The 19,314-nt window shown below is 39.1% G+C and overlaps 1 protein-coding gene across 3 annotated transcripts in view; it reads left to right on the forward strand.

Moving 5' to 3' along the window:
• ELAVL4 (ELAV like RNA binding protein 4) overlaps nucleotides 1-19,314 on the forward strand; it is a 140,586-nt gene that overhangs the window by 71,824 nt on the left and 49,448 nt on the right. The gene's annotated exons all lie outside the window — the stretch shown is intronic.

A 19,314-nucleotide genomic window follows, 5' to 3' on the forward strand; every position in this document is an offset into this window, starting at 1 on the left:
CCAAATGCTTTTTGCAGGCCTTAAAAGTGCGGTAGTTACTGGCACTATCATAGGATTCTTCATTCCATAAGAATATTCTAGTGCTTCAACTAGAGCATGGGCTTTGGAGTCAAAGAAATCAAGGGTATTTTTTCTTCCCCACTTACCTGTGGTGAGCTCTTGGTAAAGTCACTAATTTGTCTCAGCCTCAGTTTTACAGTAGAATGGGGCTGGTAATACCCACTTCATAGGCTTATTTAAAGGATTAATTTTTAGCATATGCAGAGCCTGGTTCTGAGTTGGGCACATAGTAGGCATTTAATAAAAGCAAATTAAAAAAATACTTCAGTCCCCCTAGGGTATACAATTTTGTTCCATTTATTGAGAATTAATTGATATTCATCACTGTGTAAGTTTAAGACACACAGCATGATGGTTTGATTTACAAATATTGTGAAATGATTACCACAATACGTTCAGCTAACATCCATCTTCTCACATAGATACAATCAAAAATAAAAGAAAGAAGAAAAGAATAAAGGGAATTTTTTTCTTGTGATGAGAACTCTTAAGATTTACTTTTTAAACTCCTATATATCACACAACAGTATTAGCTATAATCATCATGTTGTATATTATATCCCTTGTACTAACTTACAACTGGAAGCTTATACCTTTTAAACACCTTCTTCCAAGTTCCCCTCCCCTACCCCCACCTCTGATAGCCACAAGTCTGATCTCTTTTTCTATGAGTCTGGATTTTTTAATTTTAGATCCTACATATAAGTGAGATCATGAAATAATTGTCTTTCTCTGTTTGACTTATTCCATATAGCACACCTTCAAGGTTCATCCTGGTTACAAATGGTAGTATTTTCTCGTTTTTATGGCTGAATAATATTCTATTGCATATGTGTACCACATCTTATTTATTCTTTAATCTACTGATGGTTACTTAAATTGTTTCCTTGGCTATTATAAATAATGCTGCTATGAACATTGGGATGCAGCTATCTTTTTGAGTTAGTGTTCTCATTACCTTTGGATATATTCCCAGAAGTAGAATTGTTGGATCATATGGTAGTTCTATTTGTAATTGTTTGAGAATCCTCCACACTGTTTTCCATAGTAGCTGCACTAATTTATATTCCCACCCGCAGTGCGGAAGGGTTCCCTTTTCTGCACATCCACATCACCATTTATCATCACTTGTCTTTTTTGGTGATGGCCATTCTAACAGACATGAGATATTGAGGCTAGTGACATCCCTAGTGACTAGTGATGTTGAGCATCTTTTCATGTACCTGTTGGCCTTTCGTGTGTCTTCTTTGGAGAAATGTCTATTCACGTCCTTTGCCCATTTTTTAATTAGGTTATTTGTGTTTTTTTTGTTACTGAGTTACATAAGTTCTTTATATGTTTTAGATATTAATCTTTTATCAGACATATAGTTTGCAAATAATTGTGACATATCATAGGTTGTTTTTTCACTTTGTTGGTTGTTTGTTTTGCTGTACAAAAGCTTTTTAGCATGATACAGTTCCACTTTTTTATTTTTTATTTTGTTGCTTTTGGTTTAGGTGTCATATCCCAAAAATCAGTACCAAGATCCAAGTCAAGGTCCTTGTTCCAATATTTTCTTCTAGGATTTTCGTAGTTACATTTAAGTCTTTAATCCATATTGAGTTAATTTTTGTGAGTGGCATAAGGTATGGGTCTACTTTCATTCTTTTACATGTGAATATCCAAGTGTCCCAGCACCATTTATTGGAAAGACTCTCTTTTCTCCATTGAGCATTCTCGGCTCCCTTCTCAAATATTAGTTGACTGTGTGTGCTTGGATTTATTTGGTTTATTTCATGGCTCTGGATTATGTTCCATTGTCTGTCTGTCTGTCTTTCTATCTCTTTCTTTCCTTTTCTTTCCATTTACTTCTTTCTTTCCTTTCCTTTCTTCCCCCAGTACTGTTTTGATTAGTATATTTTAAAATCAGGAAGTATGATACCTCCTGCCTTGTTCTTCTGTCTCAGGATTATTTTGGCTACTTGGTATCTTTTTGGGTCCAAATAAATTTTAAGGCTGTTTTTCTACTTCTGTAAAAAATGCCATTGAAATCTTGATAGGGATTTCATTGAATCTATGGATGGCTTTTAGTAGTTTTGACATGTTAACAATCTTAATTCTTTAGTATATGAACATGGAATACTTTTTTATTTATTTGTGTTTTCTTCAATTTATTTCATCAATGTCCTGTAGCTTTCACTGTAGAGAACTACTACCTCCTTGGTTAAATTTATTCCTAAGTATTTTATTGTTTTGATGCTATTGTAAATTGGATCAATTTCTTTATTTTTGTCAGAAGTTTTGTTCTTAACATATAGAAACACCACTAATTTTTGTATTTTTATTTTGTATCCTGAAACTTTGCCAAATTCATTGATTAAATATAATGGGGTTTTGGGGAGTTAATATTTAGGATTATTCTATATATATAATTATTTTTGTCTGCAAATACAGATAATTTTATTTCTTCCTTTCCAATTCTGATACCTTTTATTTATTTTTCTTGCCTGAATGTCCTAGCTAGTTCTTCAAGTATGATGTAGAATAAGAGTGGTAAGAATGGGCATCCTTGTCTTGTTCCTGATCTTAGAGGAAAAACTTTCAACCCTTCACCATTGAGAATGATGTTACCTGTGGGCTTGTCATATATGTTCTTTATTATGTTGAAGTCTGTTCCTTCTATATCTGATTCATTAAGAATTCTTATCATGACCCCAGGCTGGTGTGGCTCAGTGGATTGAGTGTTGGCCTGTGAACCAAAAGGTCATCAGTTCGATTCCCAGTCAGGGCACTTGTCTGGGTTGCAAGCCAGGTCCCCAGTTAGGGGAGTGTGAGAGAAAACTGATTATTGTATCTCTCACACATTGATGTTTCTCTCCCTCTCTTTCTCCTTCCCTTCCCCTCTCTCTAAAAGTACATAAATAAAATCTTTTAAAAAAAGAATTCTTATCATGAATGGATGTGGAAAATTTTTTAAATGCTTTTTCTGCATCTAATGAGAGGATTATATGATTTTTTCCCTTCATTGTGTTCATGTGATACAGTGTGATACATCACATCGATTCACATATGTTGGACCATCCTAACATTAGGGTATGCATTTTAGGTACTGGTCATTTATTGCAGGGTTCACAAGGAGAGAAGATTTAGGCTAAAATATGTGAGTTACTTCCCATTGCATAGCGTTCAAATAGGAGAGCAGATCATCTTAAAACCCAGAAAGGATCGTGGATGCCAGAGAAAGACAAGATTTTATTTGCTTCAAGTCAATGTGGTAGAGACTAGTACAGCCAGTGTCTGTTACAAAGCTGTGTTGGGTCCATCCTCCTGTAGTCACAGGCCTTAGAGGCCTGAGGCTTTGTGAAGAAAGGCGCTTGGTAAAAGGGCTTTGCAGTGTTTAATCCCAAGTTCAGTGCTTGGGTCTACTACTTTTTAGTTTTGTCATTTCTTGTACTTCACGTTGAATATGTATTTTTATAGGTCAAAGTATTCAGGCAAAAGCTCCTATACTAACTGAAATTGTATGTAAACTTATTTATTCCATTCAAGTGTCAGCAATGGGAAGCATTAGTTTTAAAATATTGATTTAAAACATTTATGTATTTTATCTCCTCTTTTCATTGTGTATACTACTGCATAAAGTTAGATTAAAATCTTAAGATTAAAAAAAGGTGAGAGGTACAGTTTATTCTCATCCAAAAGCTCCTTTTATTCATTAACAATGTGCAGACTTAAAATTTCTTAAAACAAATAAACTTTCCAACAAACACTTTATAAGAGTAAAAGAATAATTGTCTTAGCACTTGAAAGCGTACCTTTTGTACAGAGCACTGAATGAGCCCTAAATATTTTCTTTCTCTTGTTGTTAGTGGCATGATGGTGCTATGATTCTCCACAAATTTATTTGACCTCCTTGGCCACTAGTTCACATTTATTTTGATCTTGATGCCTACACTCACCTAAAATAAATAGAGCCGGAAGAAGAAAAATCTTAAGAAAAGGATTTAAAAATATAGAACCACATGTTCCTCTTATGATTTTTTCTCAGCACACTGCAAAGCCTGTTGGTTGGGAAAAAGGAGGTTTCTTCCAATGCTCCCATGTTCTCTCCCTCTAAGTTCTCCTAGCACTCTGCATGTGTCTCTGATCCCTGATTCATTCAACGGGCTTCGGTTGAATTCTGTCTCTGTTCTGCATGCCGGGAACAAGAAGTCAACCAAAATGGAAGCCTTACTCTCAGAGAGTGCCCAGTCAGTGAGGAGAAAGGCAGGTAAACCACAACTGAGTTCTGAGAGGTAAGCGCCACATCAGAGAAGAGAGAGGAGGCACCTGAGGTTGTGAGGGTCAGGGAAGTGGGCGGCAGCTGTGTTTTGCAAAATGCCAGGGTTATTGACATGGTGATGAGAGAAACTTTAGTGGGGGAGAGAAAGCACACATGCAAGGACATGGAAGGCATATGAAATGGGAGGGACATACTCCAGGATGTATGCAGAGTATGGCACTTGCCTTGGTGAATTTTAGAACTTTGTCTGCAGATCTGTCTGCTAACTCTTCTAAGACTGAATTTCTAGAGGCCAAGTATGCAATGCCATGGTACTCACTCATCCAACAATAATGATACATTTAGTCTTTGTCACATTCCTATGACCCCTGTCAAGGCTGAGAGAACTGAGACAGAACATGAAGTAACATGCCCAAGTTCACACAGTGGGACAGGGTTTTGAACCTAGGTGTGCAGGCTAGTGCCTTTGTTGTTAAACATTGTGTTATGCAATAGATTTTTACTAGGTATTTTAATTGGTTTAGGTCGAATGAATGTAAAAGTAATTACATGATTATTTATTCACTCATTGTTTTTTTTTAATCATGCCAGGCATGCCCAGCTCTGACAGTTGTTACAGCAAAATGTTCAGAGGACCGCCTGGCTCTGGCTTTGGCTTGTGTGACGTGTAGAAACTCTCACAGGTGAACATGTTCTGTGGAGCTCTTAGCCAGATTCAGACCCAAAGTGAAAATAAAATGTGAGTTTAGGCCTGAAATAGAGGAGATCAAGGGTGGAAGGAATGTGGGAGTGAAGAAATAGATGCTGTAAAGATGGCCTTGCCCAGAAGGTGGAAAATGCCTGGCTTTTAAAATACACTCCTTGTGGACAGTTTGAAAGAAGTTGAGGGAGACAACAAGAGCAATATAGCTTTACGTGATGAAAAGTGCTCCCATTTTTTAAATTGATTTTGAAGAGGAGTGAAAACCATCAGAGGTTTATGATGTGAGCAGAATGGAAGGGAATAAAGCAAGGAAAGTGGCCTTAGTTGTGGAGAGCAGGTGAGTGTCTGGAGAGCCAGCCATCCATTCATTCAGTTATTCTGCCAACAAATCCCGGAGCACTGGCCCCTGCAAGTATAGATGTATCTCACACAGTCCCTGCCCTCAAGGAGCCCACAGTCTAATGGTAGAGAGAGGAAAATAGAGAGTCTGATGCCGTGTGGTAAACGTCTGTGATGGAAGTGTGTACAAGGAACACAGGCGGGAGCTGTGGAGGGGTGTTGGGGAAGGGCATTAAGCCTGATGGCGAGGAAGGAAAGCTTTCAATGCTTGTGGGAGTACTTGTGCAGAGTGTGGCACAGGAGAGAACCCGGTGTGTTTTGTCTGTCACTGTTGGCTGCAGAAGGATGTCCAGATGTGCTTTTCCAGGAGGTTGTGGATAAGGAGGAAGATGGGAGTCAGTAACAAAAAGACCTTAGTTCAGATTTCAAATTTGCCCCTTGTGAAGAGAGCCTAGTCACTCTACCCTCTGTCTGCTCCTTAACTCTTAGTTTGCTCACCTGTAAAATGCATTGAGGATGGCAGAAGGGTGGGCCAGAATCCCACCAGTCTCTCAGTGTCTTCATAAAAATGAAATGAAGTGCTGGGTGTAAATGTGCCCACAAAATTTCCTGAGTCTAGCATGTGATTTCATGAATTCTTTCTAGTGGCTTTGTAAAGTTCAACTCATTTCTCCATAACACTTTCTATGTCCGCTTTGTACTTCCGACCACACCTTTCTGAAGGAGGCCAGGAAAACCCTCTTGAAGTGCATTTGGTCAATGTATCTGCTCCCGGGGTCCACCGAAAAGAAGGAGCGGTCCAGGTGGAAGGTGGACCAAGAACAACCCCAGCTCTTCCACCCTGAGCAGGTCCATGTGGAAGGCCAGAAATGCCTTTGCTATCAGTATACAGAGTGCACTGTGGCAATTGACGGAAATTTCCCATGAAAACGAGACGGGTTTCCCATCTGATAATCAAAAACCCCAATGACTGCACTTATTACATACATTCAAAGTATCTAACTTTAATCCATTCACAGTAGAGGGTTGTTTTAAGGGCAAAGTGTACCAGAAATTATGTTTGTAAGTGTTAAAAACGATGCTTTTATTATTTCTTTGTTTGTTTGTTTGTTTTAAGTTCCTCCTCCTTTGCTCTGTATTTTCCTGACTGGTATTATTGTGAGATTTTATTAGTTAATGTTGATGAAGCATTTTGAAGATGAAGGAAATAGCTATCAATATAGTTGATGAGTAATAACCTTTTTAAATGTTCTTTTCTACTTCAGAAATTAAATTTGAAGGATTGCCATATTTTTAAGACTATAAGATACACCAGACCATAAGATGTACCTAGGTTTTAGAGGAGGAAAATAGGAAAAAAAATTTTGAAGCAAAAAAATGTGATAAAATATTTAATAACCTGTAACAAATTTGTGGAAGGAAATGTGAATTTTATAGTCCAAAAAATACAATACTTTTAACCAGCTCAGATTAGTCAGTTTTGCCACCTGCAACACTTTATTTAATGGGCATATATTTTCAGAATGCTACATTTTGGACAAGGGGGAATGAACATGTACTGAGTGCTTTCCTGTGCCAGTCTCTGAGCCAGATGCTTTAAATTTGTTATTTTGAATCTTCACAGCAACACAACAAGGCAGATAGAATTGTGTGAATTTTTCAGATGAGTAAATTTAAATTGCACCATGGAGTCTTTGAGTGGCTAAACCAAGGTCAAGACTGGACTTGGTTTTCAAACCCAAATCAGATCAACTTCAAATGTCATGTTCTTTCCATTACACTGTGTAGAATTTTCAATTATTATCTTGCCTGTAAGATCCATTTATTGTCAGTATTTAGCAGATATGTAGCCCAGAATGGTTTTAAACAGATTAGATCATTTCCTTTCTCTAAGATTATTTGATTGCATTTTATGGCAATAGGAACATTTTCCTCAGAGTTGAAGTTTAGGAAAGGGCACAGAATTAGGTTTCAGACTTGGGTTCAAGTTGAAGTTCTGGCTAAGTGACAAGCGGACACAGCCCAAAGCCTCATTTCTCCATTATGCTAAGTGACTTCACTTCCTCAATGGTAAATGGTGGAATGGCAATGGCATACTTTGCAAAGTTACAGTAGAATTAGGTGAAGTAATAATGTACATGAAGACACTTGTCACCATTTATTAGGTGCTAACTATTGGTAGAATTGGAAGGAGTTAATACTAATTGTGTGCCTAAACATTTTCCTGCGTAACCTAAAGCACTTTTTAATCTGCTTTATTATACGATCTCCATTTCTTGAGCCTTTGTCATGTTCCAAGCAGGGACTTTTCTAGGCATTTTGCATGTACTTCTTCGTTACCACATTTATTGACATTATATAGTAATTACTTATTTACCTCCTTGCAAGCAGGAACCTCTTTTCTCTCCTTGTGTCTTTGGCATTTAACATCACAGCTTCTGACCCATCAAAAAAAAAAGCCAAACAAACCTTATTAATGTTAAGGAACTTAGCTTGGCTTTTGTTCTTTTGTTCTGCTTTTCTTCTTTTAAGACCTAACTTTAGTTGTGGGAAGGGACTGCTCAAAGGAAGCACTATATTATCATTATTAAATAGTGATTTATAGCCTGCTTTAAAATAGACCAATACTGAAGACATTTTAGGTTGCACTAATTTGACAACAGCCTATTCTGAATATTTGTTAGCCTTTCCCTTTTTAAAAGGTAAACTTCTGGGATAAAAAGAATATATCAAGAGTTGGAAGAGTTTGCCAGGCAAATTTACTTTGTATCTGTGATTTCAAAGGACATGGTTACGTTACTCAGAGAAATGAACTCTTCTCCACACTTTAGTGCATACACAGGTATCATATCCAAGTTATACCTAGGGACAAATTCAGTTAGTCCTGAAAGGGCCTAAAATTATGCATTAGGTATAATTTTATTGTAAAGGTAATAATCTTGAAACTTGTGTTTTAAAAATTCTTACTATTTCTGAATATTTAAAATGCCAATTTGACTCTTCCCCAATCAGTATGAATTAGTGAGATTTCAAAAGTCTACTTTGAAAATGACAAGATTGTGAAGACAGAAATATTAACTATTATGTATTCTAATTTAACACTTCCTGTTGTTAGAAGGCACGCCATAAAAAATCGTATAGTAGAGGATAAGATTTTAAAAAATAGAACAATAAGGAAATAAAAGTGAAGGAAAATTAAGATTTAAAAATAAGATAAGTTTAGAGGTAACGTTTGTGTTTAAAAAAATTTAAAAATTTCAGTGAGGCCCTTTGCTCTTTTTTTCCACACAGAGAGCTACAAATTTGGCATCATTTTCCTAGCAGTATTACAAAGACAAGACCCAGTGCATGGAGGATGCAGAGACCATAACACAAAAGCAAACCCATCACACATAGAGGACAGAGAATATTGGTGGTTCATTGTCATAATAAACTATTTGCCTCAAAGCAGATCAAAATATAATGATACTTGGTATTTGCTTCTTATTCATGAGATTTTTAATAAATATGTATTAGGAGGATTTCCATATGCAGGAAAGAGAGAGAAGCTTAAAAAGCATGGCATGGAATGTTGCTTGACAGTGTCATACATCCACAAGATGTCCTTGAAGATGGAGCGCAGAACAGAGATCAGGGAAGTTTTGGCAGCTGCAGTTGGGAAAATAAATGGCTGCTGTGTGATTGGGCAGATCCTGAAAGCAGGCTCCTGCTCACACCATGTAATTAAGAAAAGTGGGAGCTTTTGTCCAAGCGCAGAATGTTCATAATATCAGAGTTTGTCAGCAGGAGCTTTTAGAATGGATCAGTACTTTTCACTCCCTGATCCGGGGAATGGTTTTCTTATAAATCATCTTCTCTCCTTGCTGTCCTCGTGAAGGTTGCTGCCAGGCGATAAGGCAGACTTCGATTGCAACCTTGCTAGTACACAGTGAGTTAAGGTGAAGGGGAGACCAACCCAGAGACTGTCTCAAGAACTGCGCTTTTTATTCATTTGGGCTCCTCTGTGTCCTCCAGTGTAGGACCAAACGGAGTGTGGCCAAGGAGCGATCCTGCAGGAAGACTGTCTGGGAAGGAGGTGGAGTCATTTTGAATACTGTGGCTCCAAACTGGTTTGAAGGATTTATTTTCTTTCTCTTTGAAAAATAACTTCCTTTCAGATTATAAAAGTGCTATATTTTCATTGTAAAATAAATAAACAAAAACACTGGAAAATAGAGATGGAGACAAGTGTAACAATCACCTATAATTCAAGCATTTATTGTTAGCATTGCCATTTTTCCTTTCTACTCAGTGCATGTTTATATAATTGAGATAATCAGTTTTTCACCTTTCTTCTACATTAATCATACGCATTTTCTTATGTTATAAAAACCCATTATAAACATAATTTTAACAGTTGCAGAATGCTGTGTCATAAAACTATTCAGTAACTTACTTAGTTTTCCCCCTTGCTGGGCCCTTAGGTTGTTTCTAATTTTTTTACTCTTCTAGACACAATTTTCTTAATATATTTTATCGTGCATAACTTTGATCTACAGAATTTTGGATTGTTTTCGGAGCTCAACAATGGGTCACTGGGTTCATAAATATGAACATAACATTTAGAAAGGTGTGTCAATACATATTTCCATCAATAATGATGAGAGAGACTATTTCATTGCATCTTAATGCTTGACAGTTGCAAACCTTGAATTTCTACATTCTCAGAAAATATGTCCACAATAATTCCAAGACACTTCTGCCAGCTCGGGTCTGCATTCTCACCAACACTGATTCAGTTTACTCGTACCCATCGGCCTTCCCAAAGGCTGTCCAGGTACCTCTCTGAAATAGTTTGAGGAATAAAATTCTCTATTGGATCAGGTAGTCCTTTTTTCCAATGTTTTTTCCTTACATATAAAAAAAAAGTAAGTCAGCAAAGGAGGAAGTCAAATTTCAAGAGTAATGAAGTAGTTTTCAAATTTAAAGCTGCCCTGTTAGAACACTGTTCGGGATCTTTTCACTGATGAATATATGGCTATACTCCAAGGCCGTGTGAGCTGTCCATGGGTCTGAAGCACTATGACCACTTACACATACAGTGAGCTGCTGAGAACTGTTTTCTTTCACTCAGTATCTTTAGCCTCAGAATGCCCCCGAAGAGGGTCTCCATTGAACTGCACGATTGGAAGAGCCATAGGCATACAATTCTCGACAAAGAAAAGGTTGCTGCGTGCAGGTTTGTCTGGATACTAACTCCTTCTATTCCCCTCTGCTCACCTCCCCAGCTGTTAATACTTGTTGAGGAATACTTGTTGATTAATACTTATTGAGAAAACAAGTATTAATTTTCAAAATAAAAAGTAGTTTAGTGAAGGTTTCTGAAGAATTTAATCTGAATGTGCGTAAAACTTAAATTCAGAGACGTGCCCCAAATTTTTAGGTCATGATATAGGTACACAGAATAACACACTGCTTTCTACAGCTGAACCTCAGTGAGTTTGCTCACACTCTGAGCCACTAGCCAGGCAATTTATTAATGTGCAATATTTATGTTTACATGAACTGTGCCATTGGCTATTGTTTAAGCACTTAATCAAAAGACAAGTCCAGACCTGGCCAAACAGTTCAGTTAGTTAAAGTGTCGTCCTGATACTCCAAGGTTCTGAGTTTGATCCCCTGTCAGGGCACATACAAGAATCAACCAGGGAATGCATAAATAAGTGGAACAGCATCTCTCTCTCTCCCTCTCTCTCTCCCCCACCCTCTCTCTCAAAATAAAAAAAAAAAAAATTAAGAAGACAAGTCTGACTTAATCAGTTTGTGGGCAGTTTTACAAGTGATTCACTAATGTTCTTTGTATAGAAGATGAAGATAACATTTACCATCATAACTGATTTCCATCCCATCAGGTACTCCTAGTTTATTATTAGACATTTTGATTATTTTGCCCACATTCATCATTCAGGGGGCCTAAAAGGTAGGATGGGAAAGGAATTATTTTTCAATTGATGTTTTTGCTAAAGCCTGAGAACTTGCCCATGAAAATGTGTTTATAGTAAAATGAAAATATTTGTCTTTTTTCAAATATGCCTTTAATAAAGAAAGTTTATTGGAAGTTTAAAATTGTGTTGATTTAGTAGCCATTTTGGAAAAGAGGACTGAATGGGGGTGTGGCATGGTGAAGGAAAGGTAATGAACTGGACAATCGAGTGATCCTTATGCTTGGGAAAGTTGGTGATTTCGGGGGTGGGGGTGGAGGGTATAGGGAAAATAAATGGTGCTGGACGGAGACTTGACTTGGGGTGGTAAACACACGATACAGAGTACAGATGATGTGTTGTGGAGTTGTGCGCCTGAAACCTGTATGATTTTGTTAACCGGTGTCACCTCGATTAATCCAATAAGAAGGAAACAAATACCCAGGGATTTTATCAGGAGCGCCCCAGGGTGGGCACACCAGGAAATCATTTTAGGCACAAACCAAGGCCCTAAAGAAATACTGTAAGATGTAAAGGAGGCCAGTATTTATTCAGGAAGAGAAATGTGTGTGATATGTCTGGGGAATAAGATTAAAAACTTGATTTTCTGTGAATGTGAGAATCGTGCCTGAGAGAAATTAAATTTTGATTACGTGTTTCATATCCATGCTGGCCCTGCTATTTTAAGTATTAATACCTCTTGTTCTCTCCAGTGGCTGCTGATTTTTTAAAAGCCCTGACTACTGCTGCTGAGAATACTTTCGGCACACCTGGTGTTCACCTCCAGTGAAGAAGATGCTATTTCAGAGGAGGAATGCCTCAAGCTTACCGCATTGTTACAGAGTCATTTGTTTAGGAGGCGGGCATTTAGACCAGAAACAGGACTGCCATTTCAGTGTCAGAACGGGTGGGACTAGTCTGTGTGTGTTTCACTGATGTGCTTTTGCCGAGGAGGGAGAGTCGTTAGAGAAACTCTCGCATGGATTGCTTAAAAGGAGAGAGTTGTACCTAATTGGTGTTAATTAATTATTTATCTACCTGCCTTCCTCTCCCATCCTCCCAACATGAACCCTCAAGGGCAGGAGCCAAATTATTTTTGTTCCCCCAACTCCTAGAACAATGCTTTGGTCTATAATAGCATTCAGTAAACTCGTGTTGAATTGAATACACTTGCTTTAAGGATATGCTGAGAATTTATTACCACATAACTTCCTAGAGTAAATAGGTCTTTCAGGTTATTTGTGCATCTGCCCAAAGGTATTATTAAACTGTCAGCATGTTTTCCCCAGATGGAATTAATTTTTTTTTTAGTTTTCTAGTTACCTTCCAGCAGAATCTGCAGAAACTCGGTACGAATGGTTTTGGGGAACATGAGTACAGTCTTCAGCCACGTCCCCCTGGTCCAGGGGGCTCTGTGAGTCATCTTCCATAAGTTGGTTGGAGGGGCATATATTCCCAAATTTCCTTTTCCTGAAGTCATCAGATCATCAATCTCAGCCCCGCCTCTTGGACCCCATTTATAACAGTGGCTCCTTCCCAGTTGCATCAAAACCAGGAAAACATCACATTTAGAAAAAAATATTAACCTGAAGGGGCTTGAGCAAATTAAAGCATCTGAGAAGAATGAAAGGAGAGTATGGATTTATGAGCTGATGGATACAATTTCCAAGAAAATATGAAATTGGGAGATTACAAGGCCATTTTTGTATTTTTCAAGGAGCAAGAAGAAAGTGAGGAATTATTCCTAAAAATAAGACGTCTTCAGGAACACAGAGCCTGCTGCGTAATTTTCTAACTTTGGGGATTTGTTTTTCAGACTTTTGAAAGGTGGAGGAGACGCTGCCCCACCAGAGTGTGACGTGCTGTGTGTCAGAATTGTGTGAGGGTTAAGTGGGAAGAGCCTACAAGGAGCATTAGGACATTTATTTTTGTACTCATGAATAATTTAAATTATTTCTGTAGTGCTTCGATTCAGTGACTGCCCTTGGTAAACATTATTCTTCATGCTCTTAGGAGTGCTTATTCTATTACATAACAGTTAGTCTTCATACCTAACTTTTGAAAAATCCTTCCGATATGGTAGAAGAAATCACCTTTAAATACACATTAAAAAAACAATAAAATATGTGTGTATGTTGCAGATGTTCACACCTGAGACATGTTCTCAGTACATTCCTTTAACACCTTTCCCGTTACTGGGGATACTGCCATTTAGTAGGCACTCAAAATAGAGGGGACAGTATTTGGAAAAGAAACGTCATATTCCTGTGACCTCTCAGGTTCTTTTTTTCTTGATCTTTTTGCCTGAACTGAGCATCGAGGCCACCCTTCCACCCATAAAACACAAAAGTTGAGGACTGCCGAGAGCACCATGTTGGGAGCCCAAAGGCCCTCCTGCACTGGTCTCTTGGGGGACAAATGTTAGGAGTGAGTCCTACAGCAGGGCAGGTTCCTGTCATGTAAACTTCTAACCTTTTCTTTGCCTTGTGAAGTAAATTCTGAAAGTGTAAAACTACTTTAAGATACATAAGTGCAAGACCATATAGTTTATTGTCGGACTACCATTTTTATGGAAAATACTGGAGCGAAGACAAGATATGGTGCAGCTGACAGGCTCGGTGAGGGGTCTGTGGTAGCACTTGTGCTGTGGCTTTTTGAGGCCCAGGACAATGACTGTCCTCAGTTGGGAGGGTCAACCCTGTAACTCTAGCCTGACTTCCCCATACTTGGGTAACCTTATAGAGAGTAGGGATGAAGGGAGATTAAGAAATTCATGAGCTGATGGGAGAAATGTTAAAGGGGGCTTTAAGTACATTTTTAGTACATTAGTACACAACACAGTTTTAGGATTTTGGAATGGACTAAATGCTTCCAGCGTGCTCAACTGACCATTCTCTCCCACCTTATACAAGAAGTGGGGTAAAGAGTGGGTGAGTGGGAAGGTAGGGGCATGGGGTTCTAAACTGTCTTATAGGGAAGTAAAAAGAATGTTAGTCTACATAGAGGTGCTCCAAAAACATTGCAGAGTGGAGACTCGGGAAAAAACACTTCGGGGATTTCAATCTAGAGACAAATGATTAGCTTTCATGTATATAAAATATTGCATGTGTGTACATTTTTCTGGCAAGAAAGGGCAAAAACATTCAACAGGTCATCTTAGGGGGTCAGTGTCAGTCAAAGTTTCAAGTGCTTGCTTGAATTAATGCCTCTTAAAATCTGCTTTTGAAATAATATCCAAATGTATGCCTGGCATATAATAGGTACTAAATTGCTGTTCTGTCTTCTTTTGTTATATGTAAAAATTGGATGACTTTGTTAGCTTGTATTTCACAGGGTTCTTTGAGGGATTTAGTGAACTCCTGGGCATGCAAGAAGTTTCATTCATTCAGTAGTCCTTTATCCAGAATCTACTCATTGTCAGGTCTTGTTTTACATGCAGGAGGTACTGTAATAAACAAAACAGATGTAATCTCTGGCCATGGAGCTCAGGGTTCAGGTCATCATTCTTCGTGAACTGTAATGTGCTGCATTCAGAAAAGTATGGAGGTAGACATGTCTCCACTCTCCTGTTCAAATGCATTTCTGTGACATGACTACCCCTCAACTCCTCCCTAAAAAGAGAAGTGAAGTCATATCCAAGTTTGCATTGTCACAAGAGTGCTAAAGGGAGGTAGTCTCTGAACCTGGGCTCAAGTCCTATGTCTGCCTCTTCCTAACAGTACAACCTTGGGCAAGTCATTTCTCCTTTCTTGTCTTCAACTTCTTCATCATTAGCATTATGGGGATGGGCCCTATGGTTCCCTAATGTTCTCCGGTATCTATCGTGTGTTCACACCATGAACTCAGCGAGGGCAGGCTCCTTGTCTTTGTCACCTCTGCATACTCGGGGCCTAGCGCAGTGCCTAGCACACTGGGGCTCCATCACTGTTTATCTAACATACCCAGATGGAGCCAGAGTGGAAATAAACCTTTTTTTAATGTGCATGTGACCTGGAATGTCCAGAAAGTAGTGTAATGGATACCTTGAGTGGTAAAAGCCAGAGATGTGACGGAACAGGTCCTTAGGACCATTGGGAAGGACCCAAGATGCTGGCAAGAGAGATGTCGCAAGAGAGATGTCACAAAAGGGAAGAGAGGGTCGTTTCTTCTTTTTTTTTCAGGAGCACCCTGAGAAAGAGGCTAACTCAGCCTCTGCTTCTTACCTCTCCTCCACACAGAGAAATGACCCCAAGTGAAGAGCCAGCAGCTGGGAGTCTGAGGCCTTCGCTCTTGCTCTTGTTATATATTTTACAGAAGAGGGTGATGGGAGGGGTGAGGTTACTGTGTTGAGTGTGAATAATTAGCCATTCAAACCATTGACATTTACAATGACAGGATTTGAGTGCCTCTGTTATTGTGCACTGCTCTAATAGTTTATCTCTGAAATTTTCTGCCTGTATAATGTTTCTTAAAATACATCATGGGAACATAAAAGATTTAATGTAGTGCTTTGTACAACCATTACAGTTTGAAGTCAACTGAACCTCCTCAGTGCTCTATCCTGGATGCCTACTCTAATTCTACTTTTTAATTGCAATTCAGAAGAGGGAAGGAGAGCAAGTCAGGGGTTTGGAACCTGGTCAGCCGCAATGCTGGCTGTGAGACCTACACAAAATATTTTATTAAAATACATTTGCACACTCGAGTAGCAGATGTATTTATTTGCAATGAAAATTGTGCTGTTAGAACATCAAAGGCCATAGGTCAGGGAAGCAAGTGTCCTGATTTTGCAGTCTCTGTGCCAACTGGAGGGTATATTTCCCACTGACACGTATTTACCTCTGGTTTGTTTCCCAAATAGAGATTACAGGTGTTCTCTCCATAAGATTTATCATGTAAACCTGACATGCTGTAGTTTCATATTGTTGGGTTTGTTATTTTTATATCCTGGTGATTTCTCTTTTTTTCCAAGAAATGGTTTAAAATCCTCTTGGTTGACTCATGTGTCAGATTTGATTCTGACATTTTATATTTCTTGCATTCTGGGATGCATCATTAAAACCCATGAGGGGGTCTTATTACGTGAGGTGCACTAGTACATTTGCAAATGTTTCTCAACTTCAGAACTGTATGTTTTTATTGAGAAAAGTCTGTGTGTGCATGTGTTTATTTTCATCAGTCCTTTCCGAATATACAACGAAATAACTGTGTAGCGTGTGTATGGAGCAAAGTGAGCTCTGTCTTCATCAGGCAAGAATGGCTTGGCCTAATGGACGGTAGCTCAGTACAGACACTACATCGCAAGGCTCCTGTCTGAAGGTGTGAGCCCAGTTAGGGTTGTCCCATCTGCAGATGGGGCTCGGCTCCATGAGTCAACTTACCTTAGAAATTCACATAGTATGTAAGGAGATCCAGAAAGCTGATTGAGGAACTGAAATTACTTTGCTGCAGACTTGATATGTCCTGGAGCTTTTTGGAGCAGAGAGACCAATAAGATTTTCACATAGACAAGTGGCTGGCTTTCACCACCTGTGTCTGTGAGGCAAGCATTCATCCAGTGAACAAAAGATGAACCCAGCCATCAGGTGACCTTTAAGAGTCTTAGTCCTACAGAATCTCACTGTGGTATGACTTATATTATTCTCCATGTGCCATTTTAATGCCCCAAAAGATGCCACAAAAGTACAGGATATTTTTTAGGTATTTGTGAGAGAGCTGTAAGAAGGGTAACCTGAGAAAGGAGCAGAGCAGGGGAGGTGTTCTGTACGTTATGGGACTGGCCCTCTTTTGCCATTAAATCAAATGTAGTAGTTGGCCAGCTCTGTGGTTCTGCTAGCCAAACCTCCTGAATTAGATAAACTCTGTTTTTCAAGTTCCTTCTCGAGTTGGCAGTGCTCCGTGTGTTTGTTGCCTGGACACCTGACTCACTGAAGCAGTGAGACGACACAGCAAATGGAGGCACTGCACAGACCCAGGGAGCCGGACAGCTTGGCAGAGCAGGCACCCTCCACCCAGCCAGGAGTCGTGATGATGCTCTACAACATCATCTCCGTTAGCGTGGCCCCCGCCCTGGACACAGCTCCCTCCTTTTTCCTGGGCCCTTGCCTCAAGGACAGAGCAGCTGACTAGGTTTTGCTGGATGCAGTTTCTATCAGTGCTGAGTGCTTGATTTAAGATTCTTTCCAGAGGCTCTCTGCTTTCTATGTGCCATCTGCACCAGCCTTCCAGATCCTCATAGTTGACCTGAAGCCAAGAGGAAAGTTTTGGTGATGTGATTGAAGTTACTATAGTGATCCGAAAGGTGTGAGTTGTGTTCATTTTGTAAACATTCTTTCAGTTGTGCCCTTAATATCTATGTACTCTACCACATGTATGTTATATTAGAATACTTGTTCCCCAAATTCTTTGAGCAGCCAAATGGCAATAATAATGGAAGCTGTTAGTTATCAGCCCTCTGCTAAACCATGGTTTTCTCGTCTATCAAATGTAGAGACTATTAGAATATACCTCATTGCCTTCCTGTGGGGAATGAGAGAAGTCACATCAGATGCTTGGCAGAGTGACTTTAATTAATATCGATGGTTGCTGTTATGTTCCCACCACTAGTCAGGCATTTTCTGTCACGTCACCAGTTCATTCTTACCACTCTAGCAAGGTGGGCACCATTGTTCCTATATTTTCAAATGAGAGAAGCTAAGTCTCCTACAGTGTAAGGTTCTTCCCCAAGGTCACACAGCGAATGTGGTAGAGCATGGTTCCATTTCCAAGGAGGTGATGATGAGTTTCAGAGAGACAGAGCCCTCTGAAGGGTGACTAAGAGATGACAGTAGGACAGGGTGGAAAAGTGGGACTGATGGGCCGTGTTTGAGGCCGGGAAAATTGGGTGCAGGCCCAGACTCTGCCCCACTTTCTCATTATGACAAAAACATTGCTGGAATTCATCTCAAACTTGAGTGTTTTGAACTAGATTTTATTCCCTTAACTGTCTTCTAGCTCCGAAATTGTGTGATTCTCCATGTTTGTCAGACCATATAGGGCATCATCATGACCTAGCTCCGTGAGCTGAAACCCATTTCCCATGAAAACCTCATCCTAGCATCATCTTCTCAGTACTGAATCCTCCTATGCCATTAGCAGGGTTCATTAATCCTCCACTACCTGTCTGTCATCCTTCTGCAAGCCATTTGCCTGTCTGTGTCCTCTGTAGACAGGAAATTCCTTGCGGGTAGAGACCATAAGATGTATTCACCTCTTCATTCCCATGCAGGCTGCCTGGAACAGTTCAGACGTTTGTGGAAATTTTTGTTTAATTAACCGTTTTACATCCTGAAAACGTCCTTTTTGAGTAACGTGTGAAAGCACAGCCTTGGGATGTGCTGGGCACGTAAGGTGGAAACCCAGAGAAAGCTCTTCTTTTGTGTGTTTTTATTTTAATAGAGGTCCAGAAGAAACAGTAACAGCAGTGGCTGGGTCAGAATACCAGCAGATGACTTTGTAGTTTCCCAGCATGCGCCTATGAAATCTGAAGTTTGATCAGTGCTTCAGCATCGGTGAAAATCTAAACCCTTCCCATATGCAACAGCCCTACTTAATTTAATGTCATTTTACTTTAGGAGATAGTTAATAAACAGGTACTGAATTTGATCTTGTAAGCATAGCCCTCTATATTTAGCTTTTTCAGCTTTAATGGAACTATAATTTTAATCATGATTATTACTTTACATTTTAATTATAATTTGGTGTGGCTTAAGTATACATTTCTGAGAGTGATTGTGTAATGAAAACAGGAATTAGCTTTTCATTAACAAAATAATGGGAGAGTTCCCACTGCATTCTAGTCTGTGTTCAAAATCTATGGGCTGGCCTAAAATAGCAAGGGGAGTTTAACATTTTGGTTTAAAACATGCTTCTAAATTGGCTGTGTTCACAACCCAGTCTCTTTTGCTCCATCTTGCTTTGTCTTGTTTTCTTTCTTTTCAAAATTAAATTAAATCGAATCTTGAAAAAGA

Source organism: Artibeus jamaicensis, unplaced genomic scaffold, assembly GCF_021234435.1.
Source record: "Artibeus jamaicensis isolate MK-2021 breed Jamaican fruit bat unplaced genomic scaffold, CSHL_Jam_final scaffold_1019, whole genome shotgun sequence".
NCBI lineage: Eukaryota > Metazoa > Chordata > Mammalia > Chiroptera > Phyllostomidae > Artibeus > Artibeus jamaicensis.